Below are 11,462 nucleotides of genomic sequence, written 5' to 3'. Positions count from 1 at the left end.
TGCACAATACGCGTAATTGATTTGATTGTTTTCCAATTTAACTGTTAGGAAACGAAGAACTTTAACCTCAATTTCACAGTGAACACAATACCGGTTTTAAGTTAGCGTTTGGAAGAACGTGCGTATAATAACTGTCACATGAAATTAACTGAGCAAAGTACAATGAATAGCTGTTAAACAATGTTTCACGCACCGGCACCATCTACTTTAAATGAAACATACTTATTTTCGTGAGGGATACTCACACACCATATACTTTTCTATTGAAATTTTTCCTGAATTTTTTTAGCTATAAACCTCCAACGAATGCAAAACCGTGGAAATCGGTTCGTGCGTTCTGGAGTTATAGCGTCAGGAAGGAAAACCCTACTTATTTTTATATTAATTTTTATATTAAAGAAGATTAAAGAACTGTCCACATTACACAATTTTATTTTTCACAAAAACGGTATTCATGAATTTTTAAATTTTTTTTTTTATTTGCTTCCGCATATTTTTGACATAACAGCTTTCATTTTATGCCCATATTAAACAAATACAGCCTAAGTTTACCTGGGTCCACGTTTTGGTCTGTATCTCGAGACCCTAGTCACCCAACTATATGAAAAGTGCTCAATCTTAAAGCATTCATGAACAGCTTTCATTTGATACCCATATTGAACAAATACACCCAAGGTTACCCAGGTCCACGTTTTGGTCTATATCTCGAGACCCTAGTTATCTTTTAAAAATTTTCTTTGCTACAAACCTCACGGAGCCCGAGCCCTTTCCAGCGAATGCAAAACCGTGGGAATCGGTTTGGCGGTTCTTGAGTTATAAGATTACCAAGGAAATGTAACTTCTTTTTATATATATAGATTTTTTAGAATTGTTTTGAGTATGCCCGTTCAATTTAAAGTACAAGTTTAAAGTAGCTTGGACTTAGAAATAAGAGAGACTGATGCACTGCATTTCTAAGAAATCTAATTAAAAAGCTCAAACCTTTTAGGAAACTTTGTCGAACTAAGCTAATTTTTGTACAACGTTTGCAATTTTGACTTGCATGGTCTTTGTTAAATAACGAGCTACATTTTCATAAAAAATAATAAAAAAATTCTAAAATGACTCTTCCATGTTTATATTTTTGCCACTGTATCTACAGCTTATATTTTTCATATCCATGAATTCTTTGAGGGAATTAGTATTATTTTTTTGAATCACGCTAAATTGATGAAAAAAACTTAACACATAATTGTAGAATAAGAATAGATTGGCGCTTACACATATGTTACTGTTTGGCCGAGCTTTTCCTACGCTTTGTGGCGTGCGCTATGATGTTGTTACACAAAAGGGGGACCTACAGTTTTACGCCGAGTCCGAACGGCGATTGTATTTTTTTATGAGAAGTTGTTTTTCATGGCAGAAATAATGATGCTGCCTATGTTTATGGCTCCCTTATATTCTATCTTATCTTATCTGATAACGAAAGTGCTGCCACGTTTGTAAGAAAAATTGTTTTCGGGTCAGAGTACATGGATACTCTTTTTAAATTAATCAAGAAAACACTAAAAATCGGGACATAGTCGGTACAAATATGAAAAATCGGGACACTTCTACGTCCTGACTTTTTAAAAATATTCAGCGAGACAATTTTCTCAAAATCGGTACTGTCCCGCCAAAATCGGTACGAATGGTCACCGTAGGTATATCGCTCTTCTTTTTGTCTAGTTACTGTCAGACTTGTGGCAGATGAGCGATATTATTTACACACACACACATATACTAATGAATGCATATAGTACATATCGCTACAAAGTTAAGTGATTCTTACCTCTAGTTGACAGATATTTTCCGCTGCGTTAGATGGCATAAAGAGCACATTTCAATAAGCTGCAATGAAAGCAAGTCGAAGAAAAGCATTAGCTATACTCGTAAAAGTATACACACATATAAGTAGTTACACAAATAAAAAAGAAATCTAGCATAAGAAGAATTTTGTGTAAAAGCTGTAAAATAAACAAAGTAAAATAAAGCTTCAAAGGAAAACGATTGTAAGAAAAACCAACGTTGGGGATTAAAAGTAAAAATAAATATTTAAAAAAAATATTAAGTAAAGCATTTCGTAAACAAAGTACGTACAAATGAATGAGGGAGCTACAAATTTGCGAAAAAATCGAGAAGGTCGCAATTTATTGATTGCAGGGCCAGACTGACAGCAGGCAGGCAAGAAACGATTTAGCCTACACGTTTATTAGGGTGAAGCAAAAAAAAAACAAATTTTCGATTTCGAAATTCCTTTAGCGCGGTAAAGTTGCGTAACGTGATCACACACGTTGAACTGTGTGAAACCGTTTTCCGATCAGAAAATATTAACGGTCGCCCCAAGTGCCTTAAATTTTCGAAAAATCTCTCACATTTTTTATACTTTTTAAACCCATCTCAAAAAAAGGAGGATGTTATCAATTCGTCGGAATATTTTTTAAGTACACTGGTGGTCAAAACTGCATGAATGATGTTTTCTTTTTCATGTTTTTCAAGAAAAAATTTGTTTTTATTTTATAATTTTTTATAGAAATACCGAACTTAAAGAAATTCAACAAATTTTCATAAAAATTTTGAGCTTATTATTCACATTTTTCTTTTTAATTTTGAGTAGATATGCAGTTACAAGGCTTATGAAATTTTGGTGAAATAATTAGAAGTTTCAAGCGTCTAAAAAATCGTGTATTAGGTAACTTTTTTCTGCACTATTAAAATTTCAACTTTTTTCGCCTCACCCTAATGTACATACAATACAGGTGTGTTCGCTTCACTGTTGGGCTTATTTGTGTGCGCGATATATTTGTACAAAAACACCTACAAACAAATTCGTTCACTTGGTAAGTATGGCCTGTAGGAAATATAAATTATAGCTGCGATTGATTGAAAAATAATTTGCTGGCTCTTTGATAACACAACCACACTTGGAGGTGTATACTCCGAAAACCTGGGAATCTTCCGGACTACTGGGCTATGGTCTGGCGACAACTATGTGCTGGCCAAAAGTCCAGAAGTAATCAAATTGATTTGAAACTTGGTGATTGGGGGTTTTTGTGGTCGCTGATTTCGAATATGATGTCAGATTTTTTAAATTCAAAATGGCGGATCCCATATAGAGTCCAAATTTTATAATTTTCTCCTTTTCACCTACTTAAACATAAAACTGTTTTTGAAATCACTTAAAAGAATATATGGAGTTAAATTTTTGTTTTTAACTTTATGTAAGCTTTTAAAATGTTGACCCTTTTAAAATACTAAACAATATATTTTTTGATATATTATAATTAATTTATTTGAAGATAATATATTTAATTTATTTGAAATTGCGATTTTCGAGTATTGGTTTTTTCAAGCAGCTAATGTAAGAAACAAATCTTTTGTTTCTATAGTTTGGTAGTAAGAAGGAACAAGAGCAACAAAATCGAGTGCTATATTCAAACAAGTATGTAGATTTCTACGTACTATAGTAAATATGTATATGCTTGTAATGTAGGTCTTGAAAGGGTTAACAAATTGTTTGGTCGTTAATGCTTTAATTTACGGGAGTTACAGGGCAGTTCAGGCAACTGTCTGTCTTTCGAAAAATAATAAAAAATTTAAAATAAAATAAAATTAAAAAACATATACCATACATTTTTCGTTTTAAAACAATAAAAATTAATAAAAAAAGAAAATTATGATAGTAAAAAAATAAAAATCAAATAAAACAAAAATAAGTGAAAAATATTTTTAAAACTATTTTTAAAAATTAAATGAAACAAAGTATGCATTATTTCTTTTTAAAAATATAAAATTTAAAAATTTAATTAGAAAAAGAAAAACAACTAAATCAAAACAGAAGAAAATAGCACTTAAAAATTAAATAAGATGAAAAATACTTTTATTAAAAAAACACAAAAAAAAATAACTTAAAATTTTTTTTATAAAATCCTAAGTATTAAATATAAGAAAAAAATTCATTTTTCATTTTGAAACAATAAAATCGAAAAATTTAAAGAAAATTAAATAAACTAAAGAATAGCCACTTTAATTAAAAAAAGATAAAAATTATAAAAAGTAAAAAAAAATGAATTAAAAAAAAAGAAATATGTATGTTTCTAAAAATTGAATGAAGCTGAGAAATATATATTTCGTTTTAAAAAAATAAAAAATGTGAAAAATTAAATTAAAAATTAAATCATTTTGGTTAAAAAAAAGAGTGATAAAAAATATTTTTAAAACAAGCTTTCTAAATATGACCGAAGTCGGAGCATAGCTTTCTGCTTTTTTTGCTAGAAATTTATTTGCCAAAGAAGATATTCGTCAGTTTTGAAAATGTCCTGTTTGACGCTAAAGAAGGTGCTGCTGAGTGTTTGTTGAGATTGGAAATAATAGCTTAGCATAGGTCAGTGCAAGAAATCCAAAGCAAACATTTAGAATCAGTAAACTATCAAAGTGCCTTCAGAAAATACCGGATCCAAAGGTTTTAAGAGATTTAAGCAAAATTGTGAAACTTTGGCAAGGATTTCTTAATATATTCACCATATAGACTTTGCCTCGTTCTCGAGGCAATAAATTTGGTCTTAAAAAGCTGACTCCAAACGATGGCCCAGAGATTGATAAAATCCATTGAAAAACGACAGGGAGCAATCTGCATTATTATTAAATAAATAATGATTTTACGTAAAAATATTTCACTGGTGAAGTTGGGGACATGACATTTGAAGCTTCTGAAACAACAAGAATCAGAACGAAATTTTCTTGGGATATTCAAATTTAAAGCCTTTTAGTGCCTACCAGGTAGCTCGCCTTGTAAATGTCTAAATGTTTTGCCCGATTATCTCCTAACGTACATGTGTACATACACACAAACATATTTACTTGCATTAAAAATTGGAACGAGCCCTTCAGCATAAGGTTAATACCCAAGCCAAGTGGCGTTGCACCAAAGCGAATGTACGTAGAAGAACATCATACACCTCGTAAGAGTTAACCGGCCAGCCGACCGGTTACATGGCCAGCCAACTAAACCGTTTTGTGCTCTTAAAGGTATTGTACATACAAACATACAATCAAATGAAAATAAGTAGAGGCAGAGAAGAAAGAAAAAACTAAGAACGAAAGGATGGCAATGTACAATGAAGTGGTCGCTGGTGTCAGATTAATTTTACTTGTGGACCATACATAGATTTTTTCAGCCATTTATTTTTATTTTATTTTTTTCTTTTTCTGATCTTGTTTTGTCTGCGGCACTAAATTGATGTTTGGGTTTATTTTTTAAGGAATTTTTCATTTTATTTTTTAAGAATTTACTTTGAGACTATCGCTTGCATGTATTGAGGGAGGAGCGATGGTTCGTTAAGTTAAGCTGTACTAAAGCATTGAAGCGCTATTGGTGTCCAGCAGCGTAACTGCGACGTACGGACGTTTAGTTATTTAGCAGTTCGAAGAATTTAAGCCGGGATAAACATGTAAGTAGGTATAGCTGTCATAAAATGTTGCAAGCGACTAAATAGAGGGGGGAGGGTGATCATAAAGGGTGGTGCATACGCATGTTAAGCTAAAAAAAATATTTTGAATTTGAAATTAGAAGTATTTTCCTGCATCCAACTCAGGAGAGAGGTAAACTTAGGGCCGGGTCTTTAGCCGCAAAACCCATTCCGCTAGCATGTCTTCCTACTAAGCAGTGGCCCGTAATAATACCGGTCGCGGCCTTAGTAGAGGGTGTTCTAACCGAATGCATGCATCGGATCTTTACTTATAGAGGCTGGCCAGATTTGTCGAGTCGTCCCACATCGCTCCCGATCATCTTTTATTTGCCTTCTCGACGAAATATGTCTTTAGCTATGTCTTGAAGGTAGATAGCGGTATGCCCGCTGCCCAGTTACCTCGAGTGTCGCTGTGGTCTAGCACCCTCGTAATATGAGTAGTAGACTTTGAAGCTAAATCGTTAAGGACTTTCCTACATTATATTGCAGTTATTGAGGAGGTCTTATAGCAATCTTTTGACTTGATAGCTGCTTGGCTATCGGAGTATATAGTTACTGAATGCAGGTTAAGAGACGATTCTATATGCCAGGCTCTTTCATAGCGGCAAATCCTGCTTAGAATACAATTCAGTGGCCTGCTAATGAGAGGTCCTTCAAGTGTATCCCACACCCCACTCTTAGATATGGTTTAGACCCATCTAGGTAGAAGGCTGTGGAGTTATCGTTGAGACCTCAGACCGAGTTGATACAAGTGGAGAACTCTTCCCCGAGCTCCAGTGGTGGTGTTGCGTAATCTGGAGACCTAAACGTATCGGGCTAGTTGGTTTGAATGCTCGTGTGAGCGAATCTGGTGCCTTTCCATTTTGACAGTGCATTAATTCTTACTACATTGCAGTTCGTCTGTAGCTTTCCAAAAAGGTCTACGGGCAGAAAGTTAAGGAGTGTTTCCATGGCTTTGGTGGCTGTGTATGGCAACGCACCTGTGATTTTCATGGATTCCGCCTTTTGAAACTAATAAGTTTAAAATTAACCACTTCACTATGTGGGGTTTGAGATCCCATTTCTTACCTATAGCAGTTTTTCAGGCGTTGAGGGAGGTAATGGCCAAGATGATGCCCAAGTATTCCTCTTTATTAGATAACGGCAGTGTTACGCCTTTTAACGTAGGAAGTGTTTAAATAGGGGAATTTGAGTTTCCCGTGTAAAGAGAACCATCGCCGTTTTTATCCGGGTTGGCATTCAGTCCACATTCTCTAGAGCAGGCTCGCACGATACTCAAGAGAACCATAGCCGTTTTTTTCCGGGTTGGCGTACAGTGAGCCGCACCGATCACCCGAATAGATTGAGGAAAATACGGACAAAGACCACCAGGGATCGATCCAGTGCGATTTTGAGCAGTGATGATATGATCTCTTCTGGAAGGACATTATCTAAGGATGCTTCTTTGCCTAGAGAGATACCTAGTGTTAGCTCTGTGAATGCCAAGGACTACTCGATATCGGAAATGATTTTGTGGATTTTGCTTTTAAAGCATAAAGGACTTGTTAGCATTAAAAAAAGGAAAACGGATTTTCTATATGTCACACCCTTTATACACCCAAAAGAAAAATGAATATTTTTTATAAATAACAGCGACTAAACCAGTAAGGGTGAAATGCGAGTGAGTGCACGCAAACATTTGCTTGACGGTCGAATCGAACCCGTACGTGAGTGAATGACATGGAAAGTGTGACTAAAACCTCGTCGAATGAAAACAAGTACACACAAAACTTGTTCAACAATAGCACCAGAGCAAAGAGTTAAAAACATGTAGGGGTTTGCACAATTTGGGATAAATGAACAAAGCAACCGAGCTGCAGCCGCAACAGCAGACAGTCTAAGTCCGTTGGGATGACATGAAAGGAAAAACAATTGAGCGTTGTTAAACGCTTAAATGGTTCACACACTGCAGAGCCACAGAAAGTGGATCGGGGAGTAAGCAAACAAAAATGTGGAAGACAACAAAGGCTTAAAAAAGAAAGCAACCCAAAACAAAAGGCTCACACAGAAAGCTCTGACAGAAATTAAAGAATTATCTTCTTTTTTTTGTTAGTTAGTTTGTGTACAGCTCTGCTGCTTGTGGCATGCAAGCGGGCAGACAATGGCATAATGTTATGAAAATATTTTACGCTCATTACGAGCACAAAAAAACCGAACGCAAAAGAGACAATAATAAAGAAACAAGTCACTGAATTATTACAATCGTTTGTTATTTTCGCTTTAAATGAAGGTAAATGAAATTTTTTCAATGCCTGAATGAAATGCGACTAAAATGGGTGAAACGATGAGAACGAGACAATTGTCTGTAGATACTCGAGCAATGCAATAAAACGGCGGCAAATTATGAACGCAACAAAAACTATGAAAATTAAAATAGAGATACAAAAAAAAATTTAATTAAAAATGGTAAGTGTTACAAATGATACCATGAAAAGTGAGTTGATGGGAAGTGGTAGGTAGGAGTATCTGGTATCGTCGTAAATGAAAATGGCAATCGTGTGAGTGGCAGAGTGAGTTTAATTGCTAAAAAATTTTTGTAAATAATTACAATATCAATTACGATATCTCTGCTCGCAGCTTGACTAGGCGAAGCTTCATGTCTGAGGAAATTATTCGCAAGCACGCGAAGGGTTTTTATTACGATCATGTAAAGGAAAACGAATTTGGAGATACGATAAAGTAAGTTTGTGCGCATCGGGAGAAGTAGCATTGTATAACAAACTATGAGGCACTACTAAAAAGAAATAAGCTAAACTAACTAATTCTGGCAACTATCTTGAAAGCCCTTTACAGTCTTTCGAAAGACTAATTAAAAGATCTGCTGACGAGAATCTCTTAGCATTATGTTGTTCGCCTTTTGCAATAAGTTCTGTAAAAATTAAATGGAATTTAAAAAACATATATTTTTTAAAACTATTAAATAAAAAAATAAATTAAATAAAGAAAAAAAAAATGGAATGATAACAAAACAAAAATAAATACAAATATTTTTAAAAATGAAATGAAAAAAAATTATTTTAAAAACAATAAACTCTAAAAACTAAATTAGAAAAACAAAAAAACTAAATTAGAAAAACCAAAGAACAAATCAAAAAAGAAGAAAATAGTACTTAAAAATAAAAACAATATTTCTATTTTCAACATATTTATATTTCTAAAACAAAATCTACAAATAAAGAGAAAATTAAATTTAAAAAAAAAAACAAAAAAACCTAATTAGAAAAACCAAAGAACAAAAAAAAGAAGAAAATAGTACTTAGAAATAAAAACAATATTTTTATATTTAAAATATTTATATTTTTAAAACAAAATATAAAAAATAAAAGAAAATAAAATAAAAAAGACAAAAAATGCAATAAGATACTTCAAATTAAATTAACTAGAAACCTATATATTTTTCTTTTTAAAACAATGAGATCTAAAAATTGAAGAAAATGAAATTCACAAAAAATATAATACGAGTTGCTAAAAATTTTAGTTAATTAAACAATATTTTTTGAACAATAAAATCTAAAAACTAAACTAAAAAAAGAGAAGAGATAAACATAAAATAAGTTAATAAAAATTAAATGAAAGTAAAATAATATTATCACTTTTAAAAGAAAAACATCTCAAAATTAAAAGAAAATCGAAGAAAAAAATAAAAATAAATAAAAAAATAAAAACTAAAAAAAATTTATATAAAATAAGTTTCTAAAAATTAAATGAAATTGAAAATGTATTTTTATTTTTAAAACAAAAAAAAAGTTTAAAAATCAAAAGTAATTTTAAACAAATTTTTATTAAAAAGAGAAAATTCCGCTGCCCGATGACACGAACTCGAATCTCTATGCTTTTCTAACTTGGCCATTGCGGCGACAACTTAATGAATTTTTTGATGCAGAAATGCATCTCGATGATCTAGGAACATTTCTCCATCAAAAAAAAGTTGTTTTGCAAAAAATTTCGCTCACATCTTTTAGGCGGTTAGAGCTCAATATGAAAGTGCGTTCTCTCAGAATAACTTTTCAACACGAGTGATGAATGAGACAGCTCTTTTTCTAAGACTATTGTGCTAGATTAATAAAAGTCTTTCGAGCTAAACATCTTGCCATCTGTCTTCCATTTGTCTTACGAAAGACGTTTTGCTATCTTAGACAAAATTGTATTGTAGATATGAAAAAGTTTGCGAAAGAGATTTAGTCGTTTGAAGGATGAAGTCTTGTCGAAGACTCTTAAAAAGTAGTATCGCATAAAAAATCTTCGCTCCATCTGTGGTAAGGTAGGTAGTACACATTCTAAATATGAAATATGAGCTCAGCGTGAAGTTAGTTTAAAATTTATTGCGAAATTTGACCCAAACAAACATACTTACATACATACACACAAAGCAAGTTGAATAAAAGCTTATAAAAATGCTTACAATTTGATACCTTTTTTATAAATCTTTGATATTACATTTTTGAATCATAAGACACCACTTTATTGGCAATTTTTCACTCATCATGGGCTTGCGGTCGTGAAAGGGTTAAAATTGCATTTGAAATGCCATCTATATGATTCTCAAGGCTTCATAGCGATAGACTTTCCTCAAAATTCATAAAACTAATGAGCTCACAAACTATTTTTTAATGTGGAGTTGCGCGTTTGGTTCGTAAACCAGCACTCTAACTTTATTCTCAATAAATAATAACAAAAATTGTGCAAATACCAAGTTTCGTTAGAAAAATAATTTACAATAATGCAAGTCAACTATGAATATTTTCACAATCCGTTCAAGCAAAAACGCTAATAATTACGCTCTTGCACAATGAAGAGTTTTAGTTCGCTCATTAGCACTCTTTTCGCAGCTCGCTCATACTTACAGAGGGGTAAGACTCAATAAGCAAACCACGACAAGTAGCGACAATAACAACACCACCAGCAAAAGCGCTCAATTTTCACGAAAAAGTTAGCAAATAAGTAGTATGTAATTCAAAACATTTACCTACCTTAAAACTCGTTACCTGGAAAAACATTTCGAAATTACAAAAAAATCTGCAAATGAGCAACTGCGAATAGTTGACAAAAAGTTGTTGCAAATGCTTGAATTTTTAAAATTCAAAGCATTACATTTGCGTCTAATTAGCTAAGTCAATTTTCGGTTTGTACTCGTGTGCTGCACACACAAAAATATTTACATACATACAAACCTACAAATGCAGAAAAAACTGTTGCAATTAAATGCTACGTGCCACAGGATGTCAATTAAATGTTGCACAAGCAGACAGCAGCCATACATACATACATACAAACGTTCCTACGCAGTAAAGAGACATAGAAATCAGAAAAAAAATCCCCAAGTGCAGCACGTTGCAAATTGGAATTAGCAAGAGTCAACCAAAAACGAAAAAGAAAGAAAAGAAAGCAGCTTTTACTGTCTTGACAACAAAGGGTTCATTGCCTTCATTAAAGGCATACACAATAAAAAAAAAAAAAAAAAACCAAAGAAGAGCAAGAAAAAAGTCTGTAGCACGTAAGGATATACATACTTCAAGTAAAAACAGTGTAAAAGCAAACTAAGAGAAAAGGTCGACGCTGGTACTCTATTTAATAAGACTATTGCCTCAAAGCATTATATCGCTTTGCATCGATGAAGCAAACGACCACAAAGGCAGTCAGGAAAGTCGTTGATGCAGATCGTCATCGGCTTACAGTTACAAAAGCAGCAGGAGAGATATGGTTGCCAACAGCAACGACAACGGCAGCAGCAGCAGCAACATTGTAACCAGCAAAGCTATCAAAATTTACAATCAACTTCAACTCAAAAACTTACAACGTACAAATAGGAAGAAAACTCGTTCGAGCATGTAGGCTGTTGTGTATATTTAGTAGGGTGGTCTATCAGCATTTAAATAAAGCGCAAGAAGTGTTAATTTTCCCGCAATAAACCTGGCCGCCGCTTCGGCGTTCAGACTA

At 33.0% G+C, this 11,462-nt stretch overlaps 1 protein-coding gene across 2 annotated transcripts in view; it reads right to left on the bottom strand.

Moving 5' to 3' along the window:
- The window catches only part of LOC118741723 (alpha-mannosidase 2x), a 148,268-nt gene that overhangs the window by 55,578 nt on the left and 81,228 nt on the right, over window positions 1–11,462 (bottom strand). Inside the window, exon 3 of one of the 2 annotated variants that reach the window (XM_036473700.1) lies at window positions 1,811–1,869. The exons of the other annotated variant lie outside the window; for it this stretch is intronic. The gene's annotated coding sequence lies outside the window, so the exon portion shown is untranslated. The remainder of the gene's footprint in view (window positions 1–1,810; window positions 1,870–11,462) is intronic. 2 annotated transcript variants of the gene reach the window in all.

The sequence above is a fragment of the Rhagoletis pomonella genome, unplaced genomic scaffold (assembly GCF_013731165.1).
Source record: "Rhagoletis pomonella isolate Grant_MI unplaced genomic scaffold, Rhpom_1.0 Rhpom_scaffold_00001, whole genome shotgun sequence".
NCBI classification, from domain to species: Eukaryota; Metazoa; Arthropoda; class Insecta; order Diptera; family Tephritidae; genus Rhagoletis; species Rhagoletis pomonella.
The sequence above is the reverse complement of the archived record's forward strand: the minus strand, read 5'-3'. Positions and strand labels throughout refer to the sequence as shown.